The sequence below is a fragment of the Gavialis gangeticus genome, unplaced genomic scaffold (assembly GCF_001723915.1).
Source record: "Gavialis gangeticus isolate Ggan-Ray unplaced genomic scaffold, GavGan_comp1, whole genome shotgun sequence".
NCBI classification, from domain to species: domain Eukaryota; kingdom Metazoa; phylum Chordata; order Crocodylia; family Gavialidae; genus Gavialis; species Gavialis gangeticus.
In genome coordinates this window covers 12,681,483-12,706,338 of record NW_017729004.1, presented here as the reverse complement: position 1 = coordinate 12,706,338, position 24,856 = coordinate 12,681,483, and the positions used below count along the sequence as shown (strand labels likewise).

General features: G+C 45.0%; 1 protein-coding gene across 1 annotated transcript in view; it reads right to left on the bottom strand.

Annotated features, from left to right (window-relative positions):
* LOC109291212 (sodium channel protein type 5 subunit alpha-like) overlaps positions 1–24,707 on the bottom strand; it is a 374,712-nt gene extending 350,005 nt beyond the window's left edge. Inside the window, exon 1 of the mRNA XM_019508100.1 lies at positions 24,580–24,707. The gene's annotated coding sequence lies outside the window, so the exon portion shown is untranslated. The remainder of the gene's footprint in view (positions 1–24,579) is intronic.
* Positions 24,708–24,856: the final 149 nt, after the last annotated feature.

The window sequence follows — 24,856 nt, the reverse complement described above, 5'->3', positions numbered from 1 at the left end:
TCCCCCGAGCGCCGCAAGGAGTGACCAGGAACAATGGTCACAAGCTGGCGGAGGGAAGGTTTAAGTTGGACATCAGGAGGCGCTACTTCACGGTCAGGGCAGCTAGCTTGGAACCAGCTTCCAAGTGAGGTGGTGCAGGCTCCCACCCTGGGGGTTTTTAAGAGGAGGTTGGATGACCACCTTGCTGGGGTCGTTTAACCCCAGTGCTCTTCCTGCCATGGCAGGGGGGTCGGACTAGATGATCTGCTCAGGTCCCTTCCAACCCTAGAAACTATGAAACTATGCTGCTGCACAGGCACGGCTGGATGGGGAGTTGGGGGGGTAGGGGAAGCTTGCATGTGCTCTGTGTCCAGCGGCACACCACCCCCCTGCTCCATGTCCAGCCACACGCCCTCCCCCAACCCCGCTCTGCATCCGACTGCACGCCACCCCCCACCCTCTACTCCACGTCCGGCCGCTGGGGGTACACTGATCCAAAAAGATTGAAAACCCCTGCCTTAAAGAGTTTCAATTCACTTCTTACAGAGACAACCGTACGGGAAGCTGTTTTTCCAAATGGAAGGCTCTCGGCCATGTATTCAATAGAATTCAATCCTGTTATCATCCTGGTTTAATTTTTACGTAAAAACACTGAGAGAGATCCGAGCTCCAAAGTCACATAGGTTGAGATACAGGATACAGTGGCTTCACCATACATGCTGATGCTACGATTTGGTCTTTCTTTGCAAACAGGCCTTGAGCAAACTGCTTCTCTCAGGCTAGGGACAGAAGTTGCATATAAACCGGTTTAAGTCATCAGAAACTGGTTTAAACCTGTAACAGAGCAGAAGCTCAGTGCATATAAACCAGTTTCAAAATGGCTGAAGCTGTTTTAAGATAAACCTGGTTGAATGTAGTATCAGACTTAACTGATTTGGGCCAAACTGATTTATGTCCCAGACCCCTTCCTGGTTCAAGTTAAATCAGAGTCCCCCAGCATCCCAGCATGCCTTCCAGCCCCGGCCTGAGCTGGACTGTCTGCTTTAGTTGTTTCTCAGTTTAATCTTTGCAGCTTAGACCCACCTGCAAAGACTGAATCGATTCAGTGTCGGGATTTTTTAATGTCTGTTCTTAGCCTCAATGCCTGGCTGAAAAGGATGCAAATAAAAACCAGTTGATGTTGGTCAGCAGGGCAAACACTGAAGAACTGGCAACAATAGCAACTTTGAATGCATTTGTCCCTCACACCTTCAAGCAGCATTGCACTAAGTGTTGCACTCCTGAATGCCCACATGGTACCATTACTCACAAATGCCTTCTCACCTCCACTACTCTGAAAAATCGCAACCGATCCTGCGCAATGCCGTGGTCACTTATGTGCTGGGACTCGCTTTGAAGACCACTCTGAGACGCCAGCAGCCTGCAGTGAGACTGCCTACCTTCTACCTGGAGCAGACCAGAGAGCAATTTACACTTGGAAACTACACTCCAAGGCAGAGGTTTTCACAGATCGACCAAGCCTCTGGAATCCACTTCAACTAGAGAAACATCTCATTTACACCCCGGCCATATTCAGGACAAGACACACAGTGCCTCCCCCTCTTCCTTCACGAATGGCCGGGGATAAAGTCCTTCTCAGATTTACAGTTCCAGCTGCTATTTGGGGCCAGCTGCTGTGCTGTGTGCTCCTTACCGCTATGATGCAGATGTGGTTCTCTTTAAACTATTAAGAAGTGAACCATGATCTCATGAGCACCTTATAAAAATACACTGAATAAAACAAAAAAAAGTAAATATTATTAGTGGCTCTACTTGGGGCCCGTTCTTGATCAACACTTTATTTAAAGGCCTTTTATGTTGCTTAACAACATTGCTGCTTTTCTCCACTGGCTAAACAGCGTATTTTGCATGAAGGCAGGGATTGTAATGAGTGCCCAACTGATGTACCAATAAGAGCATCCAGCTTACTGTTCTCCCTGCTTTATTGCTAAAGCAAGATATAGCCTTATATATACAGTATAAAGTTACAGAACCAGAGAAAATTAGGGTTGGAAGGTACCTCAGGAGGTGAGCTAGTCCAACCACCTACTCAAAGCTATCCCCCAGCTAGTCCAAGCCCCTTACTCATCCCCAACTAGATCATCCCAGCCAACACTTCGTCTAGCCAGGTCTTCAAAATTTCCAAGGGTGGAGACTGTACAACCTCTCTGGGTAACCTGTTCTTTACTACCCTCCTTGTGAGAAAGTTTTTCCTAACATCTAACTTAAACTTCCCTCGCTGCAACTTGAGCCCATTGCTCCTTGCTCTGTCATCTGTCACCGCTGAGAACAGTCCAGCTCCAGCCTCTTTTGAACCCCCTGCAGATAGTTGAAAGCTGTTATTAAATCCCCTCTCAGTATCTGTTGTAACAAGCCAGATAAAGTTCCATACTCAGATGGCAAAGGTGATCTGGATACAAGCAGATACAGCTGGCCTTTTGGGTTGAACGAGCAGCACACTTTCCCTTTAACTGTTTTTTTGTTTTTGTTTTTTTTTTACATTTTTAAAAGCATTCTCTCTGGTAAGCTCAAGAATACTTTCCTTCTGCAGACTCTTCAGTTTTAGGATGAATATAATGTTAAAGAAAGTTAGAGGTAGAACCACAGAGGTGAAGCCAGAAATCACAAATTTCAAATTCACTGCTATTTTTCTGTTCTTTCAGCATGATGATCACTCTGTATGAAACAAAAGCTAGGACTGAGGCACCCAATTACACCCTAAAGAGAGGACTTTTGAGTGATGCAGGGACCTGGTATGAAATCCTGATTCTAGACAGACAATGGGGGCTTGGTCACTGGTTTCAGTAAGCCCAAGATTTTGAGTTGTGTTGGTTCCTCACATAGGGGCAAATCCCATCTCCCCTCTCCCACAACCCAGACACACAAAAGGGAACATAAAGTCACACACTATTGGTGCCTTAGTAATATGGGGTTTTACGACTGGAGAATGGAGCTGGCATTGGTGCAGCTGTTTAAGGGAGGACTCAATGCACCTCCAACTCTGTGCATAGCTGCACACATGTGTTTGCATGTTATAGCTATGAAGATCTGCACAAACACTGCCCACTGTCCATCCCCAACATAACATTTTAGGCCCAATCCTGACACTCTCTCTTCTTGATGGCAGTTCTCTTAAATAGGGAATACTGCTGATGTAGAGGAGGGCTCCAAAGGTGCCCAGGGCTGCCTGGGAAAGCCCACACTGTCCTCCCAGACCCTAAAGTATAAGGTTTGAAAGGGGAGGGGAGCCAGTCCACATATGAGAGGAGGAGGCATTGCTAGAGTGCAATGCTGAGGGGTTTTGCTCTAATAGCAAGTGAGGATAGTAGAGTGAGAGTCTCAAAAAAGGACGGGGGATTGCAGTGAGGCAAGAGAGAATCTGAAGAGCTGCAAGTGGAAGGGACAGAAGTAAGCCTGGACCAACCCGTATGGGAAGGAAGCAGGAGGCAATCTGCGCAGTGGTCCTTTCAGGAGGATGCCCCCGTACTTAAAATGCAACCATGGGGCCCAGGATCAATTCACTGCCCTGCCACAGATGTCTCCTGTGACTGTGGGCAAATCACTTAATTTCTTGGTGCCTTAGCAATCCTTTTGTCAGATGAGAATAACTGTGCTGGCCCACCACATGGGTGCCACAGCGCTGGTTTGGGGAGCAGTAATTGATATTGCTGGCTTAGAAAAAAAAAGCCCATTGATTAAGTTAGATTGAGGCTTTGTAAAATAAATGTGAGTCTGTACTACTGAAGATCTAGACTAAGCTTTGTAATGAATTATAAATCCTTTTATTAATGCTGTTGCTGGCACAGGCTCACATGAAGTTCACAAGGCTGCTATATATATGTAGCCTGGCACAGCTTTGGGCTAGTCATTGCCTCAGTTCCCCCTCACTCGATCAGATTCTTCGCCCTAAGCCTGCCCCGGCATCTGCAGCGACTAACAGCTAATTCATTGAAGACAAAAAGTGTTGTCCCCCCCTTCCCCCCTCCAGCTTCCATGTCAAATGCAAACACAGTAGAGACCTAGGGGCGCAGACAGAAGTGACAATTTTTGCCCAATTTGGCCACAGAAAGCAGTTTAGAGCCATGACCCAGTGGCGATGCGTAGGGGGTGCACTGGTGCGCCCCCTCACAGCCAGCATTCCTGGGTGGGGGGCAGGTGAGAGCGCTGGTGCCCCCCCTGAGAGCACTGGCCAGGGAGTGGGGGCACCTGGAGCCCCCCCGATTGTGCTCACCCAGAAGTGCCAGTGGTGTGCCACTACCACTTGCAGATCGGTAGGGTTGGCCATGGGGAACACCCCCCACAGTCTGTGGGATCGGCTGCAGGACCCCACCCTGGTCACTGACTGGCCACTGAGGGGAGGAGGGAAGGTAGTGCCCCCCACAACTCAAGAGGCACCAGTCGCCTATGCCGTGACCAAAGAAGTGCACAGCTACAGACAGCTTCAAAAATGGCTAATTGGGTGAAAATCTGCCCCCCACATTGCATGGGGGGTCAGACAAAGATGGTTCAACAGAGCATGTTCTGTAACTTGTGCCTGCCGTCCTGTTGCTGTTTACAGAAAGGAGGGGGGAAGGAGCAGAGGGAGTTCAGTCTGGGGGGTTTTCAGCCCCCACTGCAGAGTGGCACGGGTGTATTTGACCCCGCCAAGGTGAGGAGGGCTCCAAGTCACCCACTCCACCTCCAGCGCTAGCTGCAGCACCCTTACATCTCTGCTCTCTTTCCACCCTCCCATTCGGAAAACTGCAGCCTAGCAGGCAGCAGGGCCCATGGCTGGGGGAAAGTGGCTGCACGCTAGTAGCCAGCGGCTGGATTCCCTTCCCCTGGAGCCAACACTGAACTTCTGTTCGTTCCAGGGGGTCGATGCAACCCAGAAGGCTGCCTTCAAAGCGTCCTCAGTTCTCTTTCTGTTCAGTGTTAGTGCACAGTCTAGTGCAGAAGGGTCCTAGGTGCTATGCCACAATGCATATACTACTACTAGAAGAGTGAAAGAGCTGCCCACTCTTTATACCCAGTGAAGCTCCACGGGGTCTCCCTCCATACTGGCATTCAAGATTTTCTGGTGGGTGACACCAACCAGAGAGCAACAAGTTCAATGCACCTGTGATTTCACTGATCAGCCACTCGGCTCTGTACGAGAACCACAACACCTGAAGGATTTGCTGCAGCTGTGAGCCCGTAACAGCGATGTGGAGAACAGAAACTGCCTGAACCACAGGGGTCCTTCCTCCCCAGACTGATTCAGTGTGAGCCCATCTGAAAGCCCGAGGGTGTCACCAGAAGTGTCCGTGTCCCCTGCTAAGGGTTTGGTTCCACGGATCAAAGACAAAGTTGTGACTTGTGAAATCCTGCAGCAGTTGAACTAAACAGGAATGACAGGCCTGGGTCTGAACGTACCATTTGACTGAAATCATCCACACGCTTTAACTTCCAAAAGTAAAAGAACCGTCTCTCATTAAAGTTGTTAAAAAAACCCCAAAGCCAGCCAAATGCCTACATTTATTATTATCCTCATCAGGTTTTTCTGTGTGTGGTAGCACTTGGACTCCTCAATAAAGCAAGCTAGTCCCTGGCTTGAAGTCAAAGTTTCCCATACAGTATTTGTCACTCTTCCAGGACTCCTGCCTGGCAGCTGATATCAGGACCGGGCCTGAAGAGCTCAGTGGCAACTGGGGTTTCACCAACTTATAGCACTGCTTCCCACCAATGACTAACTAAACTACGCATTGCAAGCTGAGCTTAGCCCCGTTATGAGCTTGTGAAAATATGCCATTTGAAAGCCATTCTTCCCTTGGATATAAGACTATTAGTGGCACAAAATATAAAACAACACAAAATAAATATGCAGGGACCAGGGGATCGTGGTTAGTCAGAACCAAGAAGTTTTGGGTCTGCTCCCCTAGTGAGTCCCCAGTAAAAGTCCCGTGAGTGCTCTAAGGGCTTGATCCTGCTCCCTGAATTAATTAAAGAAGTTCCCATTGATTTGCAAGGTGTCAGGTTAAGAGCTGAACTGGGTATTTTCTCCCTTTTCCCTACTCCCTTTTGGGTGCTCATTGGGTCACAGTGCCGCTACTGACTCCTACAGAGTCCGGCAAGTGGAGCACAGAGATTTAGACGTGGAGGATACAGCAGCTGTCTAAGCCAGCCCCACTGCCTGTGCCTGAAGATGCTGTCCATAGAGACAGACTCATCTCATTTACACTGCCTAGAAAAAGCTGGAGAACATGGCTGTATGCCTGCTACGCATGTTTGCTTCCAGCCAGACTTCTCCTCTTTGCCCAGGAGGATGCCGCGGCTCTAACTAAGAGCACTCTCTGTCTAACTGGGGGCCTCAGCCAAATCGCCCTCCTTGGTAGGATGCCTTATCCACTTGGCTAGCACATTGCTGGAAGCTGGCCTGCCACCTTGGGCTGTCCCACACAGCAGTCAGTCCAGAAGGCACAGATCTCTGCACTGCTAAGGGGTGCTGTGTTTCAACCAGTGCCATGTCTTTCCTGTCTCCTATTCAGGGTGGAGACAGAGAGCTCAGAGCAGCTTCCAGCTACTGCCCCCAGCTAGAACAAATGTATTCCTACTGAGAAAAGTAGCACTGCACATCCTAACCACAGAAAGAGGGGGAAAAAACCCCAAAACAAAAGGACAGGATAAGTAGCAGAAAGTTGATAGTAATTAATAAAACTCAGAAGTTCGGATGTAGAAAACTGATAAGGAAAGCAAAAGGACGCTAAGAGAAATTTATGGCCAAAAGACTTAAGAGCAACAAGAAGGATTTCCCCTCCCTTCCCCCCCAAGTACATGGGAAGGGCAAGGGAGGTGGAGAGGGAGAGGGCAGAGAATCCTAATGTTAGCAGTCACTGTCTAGATGGAAAAAGATGGAAGGATTCAATAGATATTTCTATTTTATACGTGGGAAAATATAGACGATGCGGTTATATCATATAACAATCAAATACTTTCCATTGCAACAGTGGATATAAGAAGGATACTAAGCAACAGCTTCATATACCATTTGTATAATCAACAGGTCAGGAGAACTGGCAGCCAAGAGTTTTAAAAGAACTGGTCAAGGAACTGTTTGAATATTAAGATTATTTTTTTATAGGTCTTGGAACAATGGAGAAGTTGGAGAGGACTTCGAGAAAGTGAGTATTATGCCAATATTTAAAGAGAGTGAAGGCAAAGAGCCAAGCAATAATAGGCTTTCTGCCTTTCATTGATCCGAGGCAAAATAATGGAATGGCTTGTGCAGAATTGATTAATGAAGAATTACAAGCAGGTAATATAATTAGTGCTAATCAATATGGCTTATGGAAAATAGATCTTGTCAAACCAGCTTGTTATCTTTTTTTATGAGATTAGAAGTTTGATTGATAGAAGTAATAATGTACATATATGTAAACCTCTGTAAGGTATTTGACTCAGTATGGCATGGCATTATACTAAGCTGGAAAATTGCAAAATCAACATGACACAAATTACATGGATTAAATCACGGATAACTGATAGGTCTCAAAATATTACTGTAAATGGGGAATCATTATCAGGCAGAAGTGTTTTCAGCGGGGTTCCTTAGGGATCTGTTCCTTAATACTCTAAATTTGTACCAATGAGCTGGTGAAAACATAAAATCATGACTGATATATTTTACACGTGTTGCAAAGATTGGAGCAGTGGCAAATAATGAAGTGAACGTGACACTGCTACAGAGCAATGTAGACCGCTCAGTAAGCTAGAGGTAAATAAGGATTGTGTATTTTAATACGGGCACATATAAAGCCATAGGATCAAAGGATATAGGCCACTTTTCCAGGCTGGAGGAAAGCAGTGACTCTAAAAAGGAGTTTATTTTATTTATTTGTTTAGTTATGTGATTTATATGCCGCCCTTTCCAACGAAGGCTCAGGGTGGCTTGCAGCAAGAGAAAGAGAAGAACTTAAAAGGGCAACTAGAATGAATAAAACAAAATAATAAAATACCATGGTAGATAATCAGCTAGACGGGAATGCCTAGAGCAAAGCTGTGGCCAAAGTAGTTAATGTGATGCTCTGATATATAGAAATACAGGCCAAAGGTCTTTGCAAGTCTAGCAGCTCTTCAGCTCTGCCTGGTTAACATGCAGGAGGAAGTGACATAACTTACATTATATCTAGTTACCTTCAATTCCCCAGCCCAAATAGCCTGGCACCCATTTACATTTGCATCAGCTGTCAGTCTCTTGCCTGAATCTAGGCTGCAGCAACATACCTTAACCACTTTGTTACTGGGATGTATAACCAGTCTGGGGAATATCAAGTGGGAGTGCTAGGTTGTCCTACCTCTGTATTTGCTTCTGGCCAGAACAGTACTGAAACACTGCATCCAGTTCTGGTGCCCTCCATTGAAAAAGCGCATTGAGAAATTAAGGCTTAGAGAGGAGTCACAAGGCTGACTAAAAGACTGGAAAACATGCCTTATACTGAGAAACCCAAAGAGCCTGTTCAGTTTAGTGTATGAAAGAGCAGGTCGAGAGGTGACTTGATCATGGTATGACCTCCTCTCAGGAAGACATGTATGATAATAGGGGGTTCTTCAATCAAGTGGACATAAGCACACCCAAACCCCATGGTTTGAGTTAAATAACCAGAAACCAAGCAAGTGTGTTGAACAACAAGATGGTATTTAACCACTGGAACAGCTTGGCAAAGGCATGACTGATTCCCCTTCCTTGATAATTAAAGGAAGGGGATAATAATTAATTTCCTTAAATCAAAATGTGATGTATTTCTGAAACACATGCTGTAGCTCAAGCAGGTATTGCATCACCTGGACTATGCAGGAGGTTACATTAGTTGACCACAAAAGCTCCTTCCATCTCCGGGTTGCCAGTGCATTTGCTGCCATTTCTCAGGGCACAATAAATCTAAAGCCCTTATCTGGACTCCGGGAACATGATACACGTCATCCCAAACCCACTGAAATCAGTTTCATAGTTAGTCGGGTCGGAAGGGACCTGAGCAGATCATCGAGTCCGAACCCCTGCCATGGCAGGAAAGAGTACTGGGGTCAAACGACCCCAGCAAGGTGATTGTCAAGCCTTGTCTTAAAGACCCCCAGGGTAGGAGCCAGCACCACTTCTCTTGGAAGTTGGTTCCAGATCCTAGCCGCCCTCACCGTGAAGTAGCGCCTCCTGATGTTTAGTCTGAATCTACCCTCTGCCAGCTTGTGACCATTATTTCTAGTCACTCCTGGCAGTGCTCGGGGGAACAGGGACTCCCCAATGCCTGCTGGTCCCCTCTGACTAGTTTGTAACAGGCCACTACATCCCCCCTCAGCCTTCTCTTTTGGAGGCTGAACAGGTTCAGGTCCCTGAGCCTCTCCTCGTAGGGCCTGCCCTGCTGTCCCTGGATCATGCAAGTGGCCTCCTCTGGACCCTCTCCATGTTGTCCACATCCCTCCTGAAGTGCGGCACCCAGAACTGGACGCAGTACTCCAGCTGCGGCCTGACCAGTGCCGCATAGAGGGGGAGGATCACCTCCTTGGACCTGCTCGAGATGCATCTGTGGATGCACGACAAGGTGCGTTTGGCCTTCCTGACTGCATCCCCACACTGCCGACCCATGTTCATCTTGGCATCAATGATGACTCCAAGATCCTTTTCTGGCTCTGCCCTGACAAGAAGGGAGTTCCCCAACCTGTAGGTATGGGGCTGGTTCCTCCTCCCCAGGTGCATCAGCAGATCTCTTTCCATTGGCTTCAATGTTTGCAGATCACGGCTATGAGTTTAGTGTGGCTGGGTTACAAGAACAAGTCACCAAATCAAAAACACGTGAATGTGACAGAGAAATAAATACTGAAAACCAAGAGGGGCAAAAGGCTTTAACCAGCTGCATGAGGAGAAAGCAGCCCAAATCATCCTGCTCTCTTTCTGTTCCAGAGCTAACCTGGGGGCTGACTGCCAGCAGCCCTTGGACGACATTGTGTGTGGCCAGCAATGCCATCGAATTGGCACGCAGCCTCCCAGGGAGTGGGAGATATTTATTCTATAAATAACCTGCTCTCCATTTTGGATTTTTCCTTTGGCCAAGTGCGCACACGCAGCTCATGCACTGGTAAAAACTCCAGAAATGTCAATGCTTCAGCAGAGGAAGGAAAAGGGGATTTGGGAGAGGAGCAGGGAGGAGGAAAGAGGTGGCCAGTGCTGGGAGAGGATGTGCGACATACAGAAACGTGCCCACCTCAGGCTTTGGGGGAATTACTCCAGTCCTGACTCCTGTTTCTGAAGTGCTGCAGTTATAAAAAGTGCCTCTGAGCAGAACCGGAGAGGATCAGCTCCCCAGCTCTCCCCACCTCCAATTCCTCCATATGTCCCAGCGTCAGATCAGATGCAAAACCGGAAAGAAGTGTGGGTGCAGCAGCTGAATTGCCCCACAGCTTAGCTTGCAAACACAGAGTTTATGCCACTTCCTCCATTGTGAACATCTTTGAAACTATCATCATTTTAAAGCTGATCTGAAAATGATGAAGAGGCCTTTTGCTCCACATTGAGGGGAACACCGACTGTTTCAGATTCAGGGAACCACCACCCCCAAGCAGCCACAACCTATAAGAGAGGAGGGTTTTTGGTTTTTTGTTTTTTTTTTGTTTTGTTTTTTTTTTTACAGAGAAGACATGGTGTATTCTCCTAGGACTTTGATGAACACTTGAATTCTGGTCTGACATCAAAGCACCAAGACTTTGTATGAAGCTTAAATTAACAGGTTTTGTTCTTTGCTATTGATGCTCTTTGCCTTACAAAGCTCCCGAACACTGGTAACATTCCAGAAAGCACAGGTTCTGCTTTTTTAACTGGACATGACAACTAAAAATCAATTAGACATTGATCTCAATTATAGCTGGGGGGGTTTTTTACTTTTATCATGCTGTTTAGTGACCAAAGCAAAGAGCACGATCAATACAGCTGGCTTGATTTTAGAAAAACAACTGCTATATTATAATACATTTCGTAATGGTTCCCTGGCCACTGCAGACAATTGTGTAAATAATGTCACTTATCGACCTATATAAAGTGGCTTACTATCAGTGTGATAGGAAACACTCAGAGCAATGGACAACATAATAAATCATGCAGTTGCTATAAACAATAAGCTTCCTTGCTAGTCACAATGACTTTCATATTAGTTATCACTATGGACAACCCCTAAAAGAAGTAGTGTGTTGGGAAAAAAATGTAAAGGGATGAATACGAAATTCAAACCAGCTTTCACAGGTGTTGCCTTTTGAAAGGCGAAGCTGCAGCAGTTTGTAGCACAGGATACCTGCTCTGGCCCTGCACGCGAAGGTGAAGAGGATCCAGTCCTGTCCTATGCTCATGCAAATGCTGAGTGATTCTGCACTCCACTATTTGAACCATCAGAAGCTCGGTGCTCAGCACTTCACAGGACACTCATAATCAAACCCTGACCTCCTCAAAGCCAAAGGCAAAACTCCTTTGGGACAGGACCGCACCCTCCACACCCTGCAAGCTTGGATCCTAAATCCCTTGAGTTCCCCTGGAAGTACACAGCAAGTGAAAGCACACTGCTCCTCACAGGGCAGCGTCTTAAATTGCTGTAGTACAATGGCATCAATCCTAGGCACATCTCTGTTCAGAGCAGGCTTTCCTTTTCCTGCAGACTCACAGGCCGAGATCTTCACTGCACATCAATGGGTGTAAATTGTGAGAATGTGCTATCCAGATTTAAACCAGTGGAGGATTTGAGCCATTGATCTCCATGGAAGAGTATGTGTTAAGGCAGTGATTCTCAGCCAGGGTACTACAGCACCCTGGGGTGTCATGAGATCCTTTTAAGGGTACTACAGTGTCATGCAATGTTAGTACTGTTGGGTGAGCAAATGCCTATATGTGATTCACAAGATAAACCCCGAGATTGCATGTAGGGATCCACAGTGTCCAAACTATTCTGGCGCTGTGTGGTCTTTCAGAGTCCTTTGCAAAGAAGAATTGCTCTATTATTTTTGCATAGTTAAGAGACTAGTGACAACTCAGAGGTAGCATTTTCCAAGAGGTTCCTTGAGTCTAAAAAGGTTGAGAACCACTGGCTTATGTGAACAACCCTCCTGGCAATTTACTTCACAAAGCCTGGCTGCCACCAATTCTATCCAACAAACTGCCAGAATATCTCCTAGTGTTTTTGACTCTCAGTTCCCCTTTCATAGCTGAGTGACATCAATTTGCCTCTCCTTAGAAACGAAAGCATTGGGTCCAAAGAGCCAAGTCCTGAATCTTCTCTGAAAATTCAAACTAATCTGGGTCTGAACTTCCAAGGCCCAGTAATATTCAACTGAATTTTTTTTATATGTGGTTAACTCATCACATGGTCTTTGGGACTGAAGATGATCTCCATTATCCCAGCCTAGCTTACCCATTGTACACAACTGATCAGGGCAATGGTGTCTGCGCACTGGGACTTGAGTGAAGTTACTCCTGATTTGCAATACTGCAAATGCGATCAGAGTCAGACTGCATGCATTTGGTAGGAGAAAACAACTCGGCCATTTCTGTTCATTCTGTATTTTTCCATATAAAGGTCCTGCCTGGTTTCAGTTGGGATCAGAAGTATCAACGCATACTGAGACGACAGGCTCTGCTGTGGCCCCAGTCAGGGAGCACTGAGTCTACTGGAGAAATGCCAGGTCTCAGGCAAATTCTAGTATGACTCACAGGCCAAAGAGGCATCTAAACGGCTGCTGCTCTATCAACTTGAACCACCAAACTTTGGAGATTTGTACTGGACGTTCCTGAACATTGTGTTCCCCATCCAAATCAACGGTGCCGCACTTTAGCATCAATCGTGCGGGAATTGAGTACAAAACATTGCTGAGCCCCTGAAACTGAAGTCGATGTTGCTCCGGACTATTCCACAAGGGATACCTGGCTGGAAAAGCAGCATCGCTGACACCAGTCTTAATTTAGAAAACAAGGCCATCTGCCATGCAGCCCACACAGCCTGTCCAACATCAACAGCCCTACTGCCCAGTGCTCCCAAAGCAGCACACTTCCCTCCGCCCCGTATCACACAGCCGGTCTGGAACGGAGCTGAAGATGAACGACGCGCGCGCTTTCAGCTTTGAGCATCACATGAGGAGGAGACGGGAAGAACTGCAAAGAGAGAGATTTCAGAAGCCAACAGACAAGGAGTCTTATGAATGTCACGATTTAGCGCTGAACAGCAAGGGGATACAGAGCTTGGTAAACTCTGAATAGCAACAAGCACTAAGAGGTAAAGTGTGCCTTCCTTTGCTCCTCCCATGCCCTTGGACCTAAGGAAGGGCAAATGTGATGGCACTGCTTTGGAGAGGCCACGGAGGGAGACTGCGTAGAGTTGGCTGCTCTACAGGTCAGACGGGTAGGGAGGTGTGTGCTGCCCGTCGGTCACTGCCTCTTACATGTCTGATCTACAGCCCGTGTATCTCTTACAGCCCCCAGTCTGGTCTCACACAGCCTTGGTTTTCTAGCACAAGCTGTAATGATTTACACTTCTCGTTCTGACGGCTCTGATTCAATCCCTGGAGTGTCAGGAAAGGTGCAGCCATCACACATGCACTGCTCTCCACCGACAACATGCTCCTCACTTAATAAAGATCATCGCATCCATTTTATGCAGCCTGACAGCCTGAGAGCTCCTAGGTTAGAATTACTTTTTCACAGCAAAGAAACTGCGAGATACATATGAAAACAAGGTTTTAAATTAAGCTCTGATCAAGCTGCACGGCAAGGAGTGGGCATGAGGGAAACCCAGGCCTAGACCTAGAGCTGAAGAAAATAACAGGCCCAAAGATGCTTTTAAGCCACTTCCATATCCCTCTGATCCTGGGACATCCTGGCACCAGGCCAGTCTCCCATGTAGGCTGTGCTAATCTATGCTGCCTGCCAACAGCTCTGGAAGCCCTTGGGGCTGGGGCGTGCTAGCATGCAGGTATACCCCCAAAACCCCTCCAGTGTTGTTGAGTATGACATTCATATTAGTGGCAAAAAAAGGCAGACATAGAAGGAGCTATGGTGGCTCTAACCCCTACCTCTCCCAAGGGTGCTCCTCCACAGGGGGCCATCATACGGGGCCTGAATTCTCCAGACTGAAAGCACTTTGTGTCCAGGGAGAAAAGCTTATGCAATGTCCAGCAGGACCTGGGCCTGCATTTGCTCTGCCTAACACTGGAGTTTTATACAGAGATCCAGCAAGGTGGGGGATGTGCAACTGTGCCAATCGTGGCTTAAATCTGTGTTTCCAGTTGCCCTGGATTATTGATGAAGTGCCTTGTACCTGTTCGTTCTTACGCAAGATTTTTAATTATTTTGAGGTGCCCATAATGGTGCACATAGAGTCCAGCAGGGTTATGACATGTAGAGGCACCAATGGACTCAGAGCACAGAGTAGAGAGGGACCAAGGGTGTTTTGGGGCACCTTTGCAGCCCCCTCCCTGATATGGAGATTGGCACGCAACTGTGGACAGGTGCGGAGGGAGAACCTGTACATCTGGGATGTGCAGTAAATAATCTGTATTGGGGGTAGGACGGAGAGAGAACAGTTATTGACCCTTGCCAGCTACATCAGTGAGCTGAGGCAGACTCACAGAAAGGGTGGACATAGTACCCTCATCTCCATACACGCCCTCCAAGATTTCCCGGTGAGGGTCACAGGAAAGATTCCCACTTACTTTGTCAGGAAGCTAATCTTCATCCTCCTCTTCCACCAAACAAGGGCAAAAGCACCTGAGTTTCATGCTCCATACACTGCTATCATCAGCCATGGGCATCTTTGAAAACCAAAATGCAGCCTAAAGTCAGAAGCTTTATCTGAGTAAAAATGGAGTGAAGATTAATCCCACTGCTACTGGATTATAAAACCTCTGGGGCAGGGACAGTGCTTTTAATCTATGTCTGAACAGATCTACAGTGCGGTCTGGCCCATAACTGAGACCACCACAATTTAAAAAAATATTACAAATAACAGATAAAAGCTTCACCTAAAGCTCATGGAAATCAATGAAGACCTCTCTTTTTACTTCACTGCCCTTTGGATCAGGCTCTAAGTCTTCCTGATTTAGCTCTTTAGAAAGTAGTTTACAATGCAGTTAACCTATGACACTTAAACACTTTAAACAATAAGATTAGCTTCATGTCATCTGGATCTGTCATTGCCTGTTGGTAATCACTCCGTTCGCAAGGTAAGCATTCATTGACTAGGTGACAAAACTTCAAAAAACTACTTCGCAGTGCTTGTCCGATGAGCGATTAAGTACAGAGCAAATTATAACGACAAGGCCACAACATTCCCAATTTATTTCCTTATTTAACTAAACAATCACAGCAATAAATGACCATAATCGTTTACCTAAAAATACCGGGACAAAAGCCTCTGACAATTTCAAAAGGGGGAGGAACATTTCCAAAACCCGGAGCCTTATATGCTGAAGTCAGATAGATCCTTTCCCTTTGGTTTTGCTTATCTCTGGATCAAGCCTTTGCAATATTTCTGACAGCAGTCCAGAAAACTTACTTCAGGTGCACTCAGCCCTTTCTTGTGAACTCACTTAAAGCATTTTAAACAGGTGATTCGCTACTGCTAGCTGTTTGGGGAAACTTCTTGTTCTTCTCCGAGGTCTAACTCTGATCTCACTAATCCTCCTTTCATGCTGGTATAGTCTCACTCGGGATGTCTACATGTGCCATTAGGGGGCAGCAATAAATTGCAGAGCTTATTGCTCCCGGGAAGCTCCAGGGCATGTGTCTGCATGTGCGCCCAGACCGCAGTGCACTGAGCTGAGTCAGAGCAGCCCCAGCTGGCAGGGGACCCAGGGGATCAGCCTACCACCCCAGGGCTGCTCTGACCAGGCTCAGTGTGCTGCAGAGGGGGTGGCTGGGGCACAAGGGTGCTTCAGTGCGGGGCTAGTTGGTGGACAGCCCCAGCACTGCCCCAGCCAGCTGGCCAGCGTCTACACATGCATTGCTGAACACAAAGAAAACTCCGCAGCAAGGTAGTACCTGCATTTACCAGTCCTACCCTGCTGTGGAGTTTATTAGGTTTGTGCGCTCTAATAGGGGTGCACATGTAGATGCCGAGATATTTACTGTGCAGTTATTTAGTTAACTGCACTGTAAATGTCTTGCGTAGATGTGCCCGCTGACAGCAATGAAAGTGCTCCCGATTTGTCCTGGGATAAGGGTGAGCAGAATCAGGCACCAGGGATGTGTCTAAAAATCCTTAGTTTCAGTTTTTCGAGATCACTTCAGCTCATTCATAAAATAAAAACACAACCGTGGAACTTTCAGCCTTTTCGTACCAGCATCTCATATTCAGCCACTTCGTCCACAGACCCCAAAGTCCCAAACTCCCCACATCTCTCCAAAAGAAAACAGCATGGAAACAGATGCAATATTTCTGGGGTTATTCTGGAGTACAAGGAGGAAAGGTTATAAGTAACACAGTAAAAAGAGTAAGCATGATCCTGGCTCCATTCAGCTCACACTGCCTAGGTCAAGACCTGCTAACCTGGTATCCACCGGGATTAGCAGAAAGAGATATTGTTATAGGCCAATAAACGATTCTTTTAGTAAAGAAGACAACCCTTCTGTACAGATGAGGGTATTTAAAGTGCACCACAGGAGCAGCAAAGAAGAGTTAAACAGTGCACTGACAGCACGTTGTTCCTCTTACAGCTACCAGGGAAACCCATGTAGAACAGTCGGAGAGACCTTTTGTATACTACAATGTGATGACAGTTAGTATTATGCATTCCTTATCGCTTATTTGGAGACCATTTGGGTGTTTTAAAAGAGTTTTTGTGCTGTAAAGTCTATACATACTACATATAAAATTAAATCACATGCCCCAAGCAAAACTTTCTTCATCTAAACAAGGGAAAAGACGACAAATCCTGAAAGTCCACCATGAATCTCACAATGATGTTCTGACTTTTCCCTTCAGCCTTAAGGCCTGATCCCTTTGAAGTCAATAGGAGTCTTTCCATAGGCTATAACGAGCATTGGCTTAGGAACTCAAATACTGAAATCACAGTAGAAAAATGTAACACATTACTAATTGTTATTACCACAATGCTTAAAAAAGGATGTGGGGGGAAAATTACATGGATAAGCAGATTCTTCTCTCTTTCTTCCTTTCTCTCTGAAAAAGTCAGAAAAAAACCTAACACCATTAGACATAAGGACAGCCGTTCCTATACAGTATAGAATTAAGTGTTATTTTTATATCTTAATACTTTATCTTTCACATTGCATTTGGCTTCAACAGAAGTAAAAAGCATTATTTGCTTAGTAAGAGACTTTGAGGCTTGTTTTTATATGAGCCTGTGGAATAGATAGCTCTTTCTCAGAAAAATTTGCAGTAGAATAATTAATTATTCCAGACAGGGAAACTGATTGGATAAGATAGATGTTGACACTACAACACAAAATGTCACCCAGAGCAAAAAATTGAGAGCCCCTGGAGTATATTCCAATTTTGATTAAACTAGTCAAAATCTGCATGAACTCCACTGAGGCTAAAAGAATCGATCTGGGTTTACATCTGGGGAAAATGAGAACAGAATTTGACCATAAATGTTAGAAATTTCAGGAAAAAGTGCATAAGGATTTAAGGATTTTTTCCCTGGAGAACAGCCTTCATCACAGGTTAACTTTATGGTATATTACAACATTTAAGAGGTTTATTTCCCCAACAACATTCATACCTACAGTAACTCCCATCTTCATATGAATGGGAATTACATGCCTGCATCAAGGGCAATTAGACCTTTCAAAGTGAAATACTGTTGAGAACTGTTAAAGACAAATGTTTAAGATACTTGCAGCCCTTTCCGTACCCTTGTATTGTAGATAACATCGGCTACCCTACTAGGCAGTGCAACCATCTCAGAACTTGCATCGCTTGACCATGCTTGAGACGCAGAATCAGCCAGGGATGGGAATGCAGCAGAGGCAACATGCTTGTCTACTGGGAGGAAGGGAGAGCATCTGTGTCCTTCTGCAGCAGTCTCTGTACTAATATGGGGAGCAGCGGTATCCAGCACTCCTCTGCCAGAAGAACAAGACAACCCCTGTGACACCAGAGCCATAACAGGGATGGGAACTGGGGTGAAGGTTAAATGTGAGGCGCTCTGGGACTCCAAAAGGGACAAGCAGGACTCCCCATTTGACAGGGGTGGGGGAACAACATTAGCTGAAAAAACCTTTCAAGTATTTTAGGCTGCCAATGTCAGTGAAAGTAATATTCATCAGTACATAAAGCTGCCTTACCCCGAGCACCCAGCTCCATTAAAGTGAGCATAATTATCCTGTTATAATAAGGCAGGTATTTTAAAGAGGCTGTAGTGTGATTTTATAATTGTGCATTATATAACAACCTCTAAAGTGTCAGACCTCAGACTACTATAAATGCCCTAGTCCCTGACTACAGGTCATACTGTGATACTTTAATGATGCATCTCAAAGCTACACACTCCAGGCTGATTTCCAATGAAAATGATATAAATTCTTTTTTTTTTCTTTTTGTCCCCTTAATAACTGTTACCACAACTCCACCAAGTGAAAGAGGTTTGCAAGGCTCACTTCCGCTGTGATTCCTCCTAACCCTTCTGATCTTAGCATCTTTAGCATTTATAGCATCTGGCTAAATGTAAAGCCTTACTTTATATGTGTTTGCCCCCCCTCCACTTACATGGAGGAGGGTGGTGGTGGCGGGGAATGGCATTGTTTTATATGCGAAACTCAACAGGGTTGCTTTAGATCAGCTCCTAGATGACAGTTTCCTCCTGATCAGAGATATCTGTGCTCACAGAGGGCTAGCACAGGGACTGTTTGGAGGATAAGCATGGGTCTGACACAGACCTTCTGCATAGGGGTGACCGCCATCCAATGAAAGGAGCTAGAAATTATCCGTTTTTAATTTATTTGGGAGGGGGGCACCCAGAACTGATTTAGAATAAGATCCTGCAAGCTTTGATTCCCACAACGGTGTAGCACATGAAAGTTTGTCAGACCGGTTACCGGGGCTGTGCGTTACAAACAGATCATAAAGACTGTCGGCACATTTAGGCACCGGGAATTTTTTAAAAAGGGAAGGGCTGTGGGAAGGACTCTTACCTGGATAACAAGTATATTCTGTTATGATAACGAGGGATTAAAAAAAGACCTGGGGAGTTATAAATTCTCTCTTCAGGGCAGGGGCCAATCTCTAACTAATGGGTTTTGAAAGGAACTTCCTCTAGGGAAGTCATTCCTTAACCATCTCCTGCAAAGGTTTTTAAATCTTCCTCTGCAGATTCGGGAGAGGGCAGAGGCAGCTTCTGAACCAGAGGGATCGTTGTTCTGATCTGGGCTGGCAAATTAAAAGAGCTTCCAGACCCTCCAGCACTTCTGGGGATCACACACTCCGCTGGTGCCAAAGATTCATTTCGATGGCTAACTTGAAGCACTCACATTTGAACATGAATTCATATTTTCAAAATGTACCATGATAAAGCAGAGCCAAAGTTACTTTGGGTATGTCTTGAGGAGCATTTTATGCAACAACCTGGATTTAGAGACTGTTTCGAGCAGAATCATTCGAGCACTCTTCAGAAAAATTCAGGAACACGCTGGCAATGCTGTCTAGCCCTGTTACAGCTCGGGTCGCATCAGCATTTTCAACAGAGGAGTTTGTTAGTGAAACAACAAAAGTTCAATGTGACTGGAAACTGAGATAAATAGTTCAGCACAGTAATAATTGTTATTACTGCTTTCACAAATAATGATTTTAATAATTTTTGAAGGGTCGGGTTAAAGGGGTCACTTCAGTCTTAACAAAGAACGTATGTCAATTTAAACAAGCATCTGGGGGCTCTTTAATTATTTGCTGTGTGACATTTCTAGATTAAAAAGGCTTGTGTAGTATAATGGTAAAAGGGAAAAACTGTGTTTTGTTAAGAATATTTGAGACATAAAAGACTATAATCTGCATTTGACCATTGCGGTGGTATGTTTCTACCATTAAAGTTGAGGAAACCTGTAACATCAATGGGAGCTTTGTGCACAAAGGGTTTATGAGGTAAGGATATCTAAATATAGAGTTAAGTTAAGGTATATTCAAAGTGGATACGTTGGCAAGAGGAAACGTTGCGTGGTTCTTTCATTGCCTCCTAATTCAGTCATTGGAGATCAACCATTATTTGGCTGTAAGCAATGAAGATCATCAAGAGGAGGTGCAAATAAATAGTGATCTTAATATATGGTGCGCATAATTTGTCTAACAAAACCACTATGTTTTGAATCCTGTTTAAAAAGCATTGTGCGCACAATGCACAGGGGCTAGAGACATAAGGTGAAGGAGAATAGCAGAACAAAGCTCTTAGATAGGCACAAGCCAGTCCTCAGCTTTTCCCTTCCCCTAAGAAGTCAAGTAAGAGTCAAAATTCTTCCCGGTCCCCAAATTGTCACCCAGGCCCTGGCTGTCTTGCTCCACTCTGCCCTCCTTTGGCTAATTTGTTTGGAGGGGAGAGATTGTAATGATGAGGTGCATAGTCCCTGTTCCTCCCTCGGGGATCTGAGCTGAGAAGCCTGTGTATAGTGAGATCTTAGACCACTGCATGGCTGCCTCTGAGCAAGGCATAAAGCTGGCCCTAAACAATTTCACCGTCATATGTGCAGTTAGAAACCTGTTCACCGGAGAAGGATTAGGAAATACTGAGCTAACACAATATAAAAATAGGCATATTTGCAAAGGTGTCTATGGCAGCTGCACCGAAACTTAATGGTAACCACTGCCTACAAGACAGCACAAATGGGCTCCACCTGGCCCACTAATACGTGGCCTGTGTCGATTCTGTGACACAAATACAACACAAAGGCAAGAGAGGTTAGGGACATTCCAGTTATGGAAGAATTTTCTATCCCTCCTTATTACTGACTCTAATTAGTTAGAAAGAACAGAAAGGAGAAAAAACTTATAGAGCCAGAAATGTGACCTGGTTTTCAACCTGATTTAGAAACGATAACTTTGCAAGATAAAACCTAAAGAGACACTCTCAGGTCAAAATGGGTCTACAGTTTGGGTTTTGAAAATAGAAAAAATAAACCAAGATCAATAGAAGTGTCTCCATTTTTCTGTGAAAGAAGCAGAGCTATTTAAACAAACAAAACCAAAAATATGTTTTTTTTACACTGTTTGCCACCAAAGTTTACATTCTTGTGCTAGGATACGAGAACACGAAAGTGAGAGCAACTAGAAGTTAATATGAACAAAACTATATTACTTTCTGTATTTTCTTTAGATTCCAATGTGAAAACAAATAGGACAGTAGAAACTTTTAAAATATAAATCTGTTCACATTATCAGTTTAATAGCTAAGGGGCTGATTCAGCAGAGTACATAAGCTCTTACTCCAAGTGTACATATACTGAAACGCTCTGTTAAATCTGGACCTCAATGAGTCCTGTGTAAAATAAGTGGGATATTTTCTATTTCTTTCTTTTTTATTATTGGAGCCATGATTTTTAAATATGATGAATATTTTTTTTTTTTGAGTACAGGAAATACAGAGAACCCCACCTCTGACAAAAGGCCACTTTATAGGTATTTTAAAACATGAAGGCATGTAACATAACCAGAATTATAAAACTTAGCAATGTCCCTTTAAGGTTGTGCCTGAAATGCTCTTTCTTCTTACACGTATGTTGATCTTTTATTCAGGAAACTGAATGGAACATGCTAAGAAATAAGGAGGTATTGATCCACTTTTAACACAATAAATAAGCTGTTTTTGGGGATTTTTTTAAAATAGAAGCTAGCTACATTTTTTAAGTCTTTTCTCTCCTATGGGTTAAAACAAAAAAAAATTCTTAGGCAAAATTTTGAAACTAAGTCTTTATAAAATATATACTACAATACTGCAAATGTACAATTCCTGCAGCACTCAATTATTTGCAAAGGTGTCTAGCAGGCTCTGCAGTTCTCTCACCCAGCAGATACAGGGGCCAGCTTGTTATAAGTTAGAAATACAATGTTTTTAACATTTGCAAGGGATTTTTTTTCTCCTAAATGAAAAGCCATAGTTTGGTATGAGGAAGCTGTAATGTTAAAGCACAGTGCTGAGAGTGAAGTTATGCCCTGGTGATGCCCTGGGTGATTTCCTTTGTGATCTTGGCAAACTACTTAACTTCTTCGTGCCTCGGTTTTTCTTTGTCCAAAATAGAGGGTGTCAGCAGCTCTTTCTCCTGCAGAGTTGTTGTGTGCCTTAAATCAGTGAGACCCTCAGAGAAAAAGAAATACTTTTCCATGCTAAAAAGGGTGGTACGATCTGATTCTTACGTGCTTTGAAATCCTTAAATGGCAGGTGCTATAGAAGTGCGAGGTTGGATAATGATCTGCTGGAGGATAGACATCAAGAACCAAAGAGAAACACACACCGCAGACGGGCTCCCCAGTGATGTGTAAGTTCAATGTCACATTCATGTAGGAATATTCTCTGCATTAACTTTGATCAGTCGCACACAAAGACTTACATAAACTTAACTACTTAAGGCTGAAACCTTTTGATGTGTAAATCTAAAAATAACAAAACTTGTACCACAGGCCAACATGAAAATTACTTCCTTACTGAGCCACTTCCCTAAAGAAACGGGGTATTCCCCCCCACTATATTTCTAAAGCTGGCTATTTGTAAAAGCTAGACAGAAAGAGATTCTTCCCAAATCCACAGTCATCTCTCCCATCTCATACTGACAGTTTTCTCCCAACTTTCCTGGAATCAGCTTATATTTTTTGGCACAGCATACCTGAAATCATCCTCAGCGCACCATCTTCATATGCACTATCCTCTTGGCCCATTAAACTAAGTGGACACCCGCGCACACACACACACACACACACACACACACACTTCCTAGCTGCTCTGACCTTTCAGACTCTCTGCCACCAAAAGCTTATAGGATCTGCCACTTCCATCTGTGTCTCCACCTGCCCTGCTTTCCCAGGCCAAAATTAAGGATCAAATACACGTGTCTGAAACCACATCCCTGTTTCTTCTCCCGGCTACTCCAGAAGTTACCCTTCATCCCAAATCATTCTGTTTTAACAAAATCACTTAAATCCGGTTAAATGTCAGCAAAATGAACTTCAGCACCTTGGACAAGACAGAGACAGGGAGGGGGAAAAGAAGACAATCAGTAAATCAGGCCTGAAAATGTTGAAACTGGACACGAGCCTTTTGGACACATCTAAGGGCCTGTTTATTTTTAGTATTGACAAATCCTCTTTGGATTGCACACAGCATTTATTCCACTAGATGCTCTGTCTTTTGGAAGAGTTACTCATTGCCCCATGCGGAAAGGCAAATAGGGACCTCTAGTCCTGAACATACCTCCCCTCCGTGGGATTCAAACATTTCCCTCAATGACCCCAGGAAAGGTTTGCCTCAAGCCCCAAATAGCAACTTCATTTTTCCCTTCTGGGCAAATGAAGACCTGTTGATGTATGTGTCTGTGTGCATGGGCATGCGTACACCCATTTGTTTTTAGAAGCACAATCCCACTTCCCCACCCAAATCCCAAAGAAAAATCAGATTTATTCCCTTTGCAGTCACAGTTTGGCTGCATAAGTTTTGCTTTAATTTATCTTTCGTTCCCTGTAGCACTGCTCCTTGTACGACAAATTGACCCTCTGGGCTGTCTTGATAAAATCAAGATCATTGCAGGCACAATTCCCCAGGTCTTTCTGTGTCTTTATTTAATTTTGTGAGCTTATAACATTATAAGCCTGCATTATTATAATAAGCCTGTATAATATTATTATCATACCATATATTATAACACAGACCTTAATTTGAACGTCTATGTTCCAGATATTTTAAAGATGGGTATTTTGCAGCCTGGTTTGGGGGGGTTAATGGTATTACTAATATATACATCTTGCCTGTTAATTGCTATGACAAATCAGATCAATACTGGGCTTATTCTTATGACAAATCAATATGATACATTTTCCCCGCTGTCCAACAAATATCCTTTTTGTTTCGTTTTTTAATTTCTGATTCACCGCTGGGCTCTTTAATGTCTGGCCGAACGCGGCAGCCGTTCCACGGGCAGAAATATTTTCAGATTTTTCCGATTTGTTACGGCGGGGGGGGTTTTCGGACCTGGAGGTAAGTCCGACCGTAACTCAGTAAAGGGGGCAAAAAAGTCGCCCTTCGCTAGCAAAGCCACAGCTTTCCTACCCCAGCAAAAGCCGTGCGGATCCAACTTCCCTCTCTTTCACGTTACACGATATTCAGCAGCCCAACTCAACCCCGCACAAACGGCGTGGCACAAAACAGCCAGGAAGAAGAGCGGAGGGGACAGGGCTACAGGCGGTTTCATCGCTCCTAACTCTCCTGCCACAAGCCACACACCTCCAGGGCCAAGTTTGGCTTCCCAAGCAGGGAAGGGCTCAAGCCCAGCCGTCCTGCCCCCAACCAACGTGCTTGGATTTTTATATCTATATATATATATATTCCTCCCTCGGGTTACCAGCAAACAAACGAAAAAGAGAAACTTACATTGCTTTATTTAATTTTTCCTGCTAAACCAAGAGTCCCAGAGTCACTTCATTGTATCCCAAGAGTTTTGAGTCCCAGCTAGTAACTCCCCAGGGCCGGGACAGCCCTGCTCACGGCGCGGCCTCTCTCCCCCTGCAGCGACTCCTCTCCATCCTGCGCGGCTCCGGCTCCGGCTCCGGCTCCGGCGGGGGCATGCTTTACTTGTGCCGCTGCCCGCGTGCGCGTGTTTGCACGGAGCGGCGCTCCCGCCCGCCCGCCCCAGCTTCTTCTTTCTTTA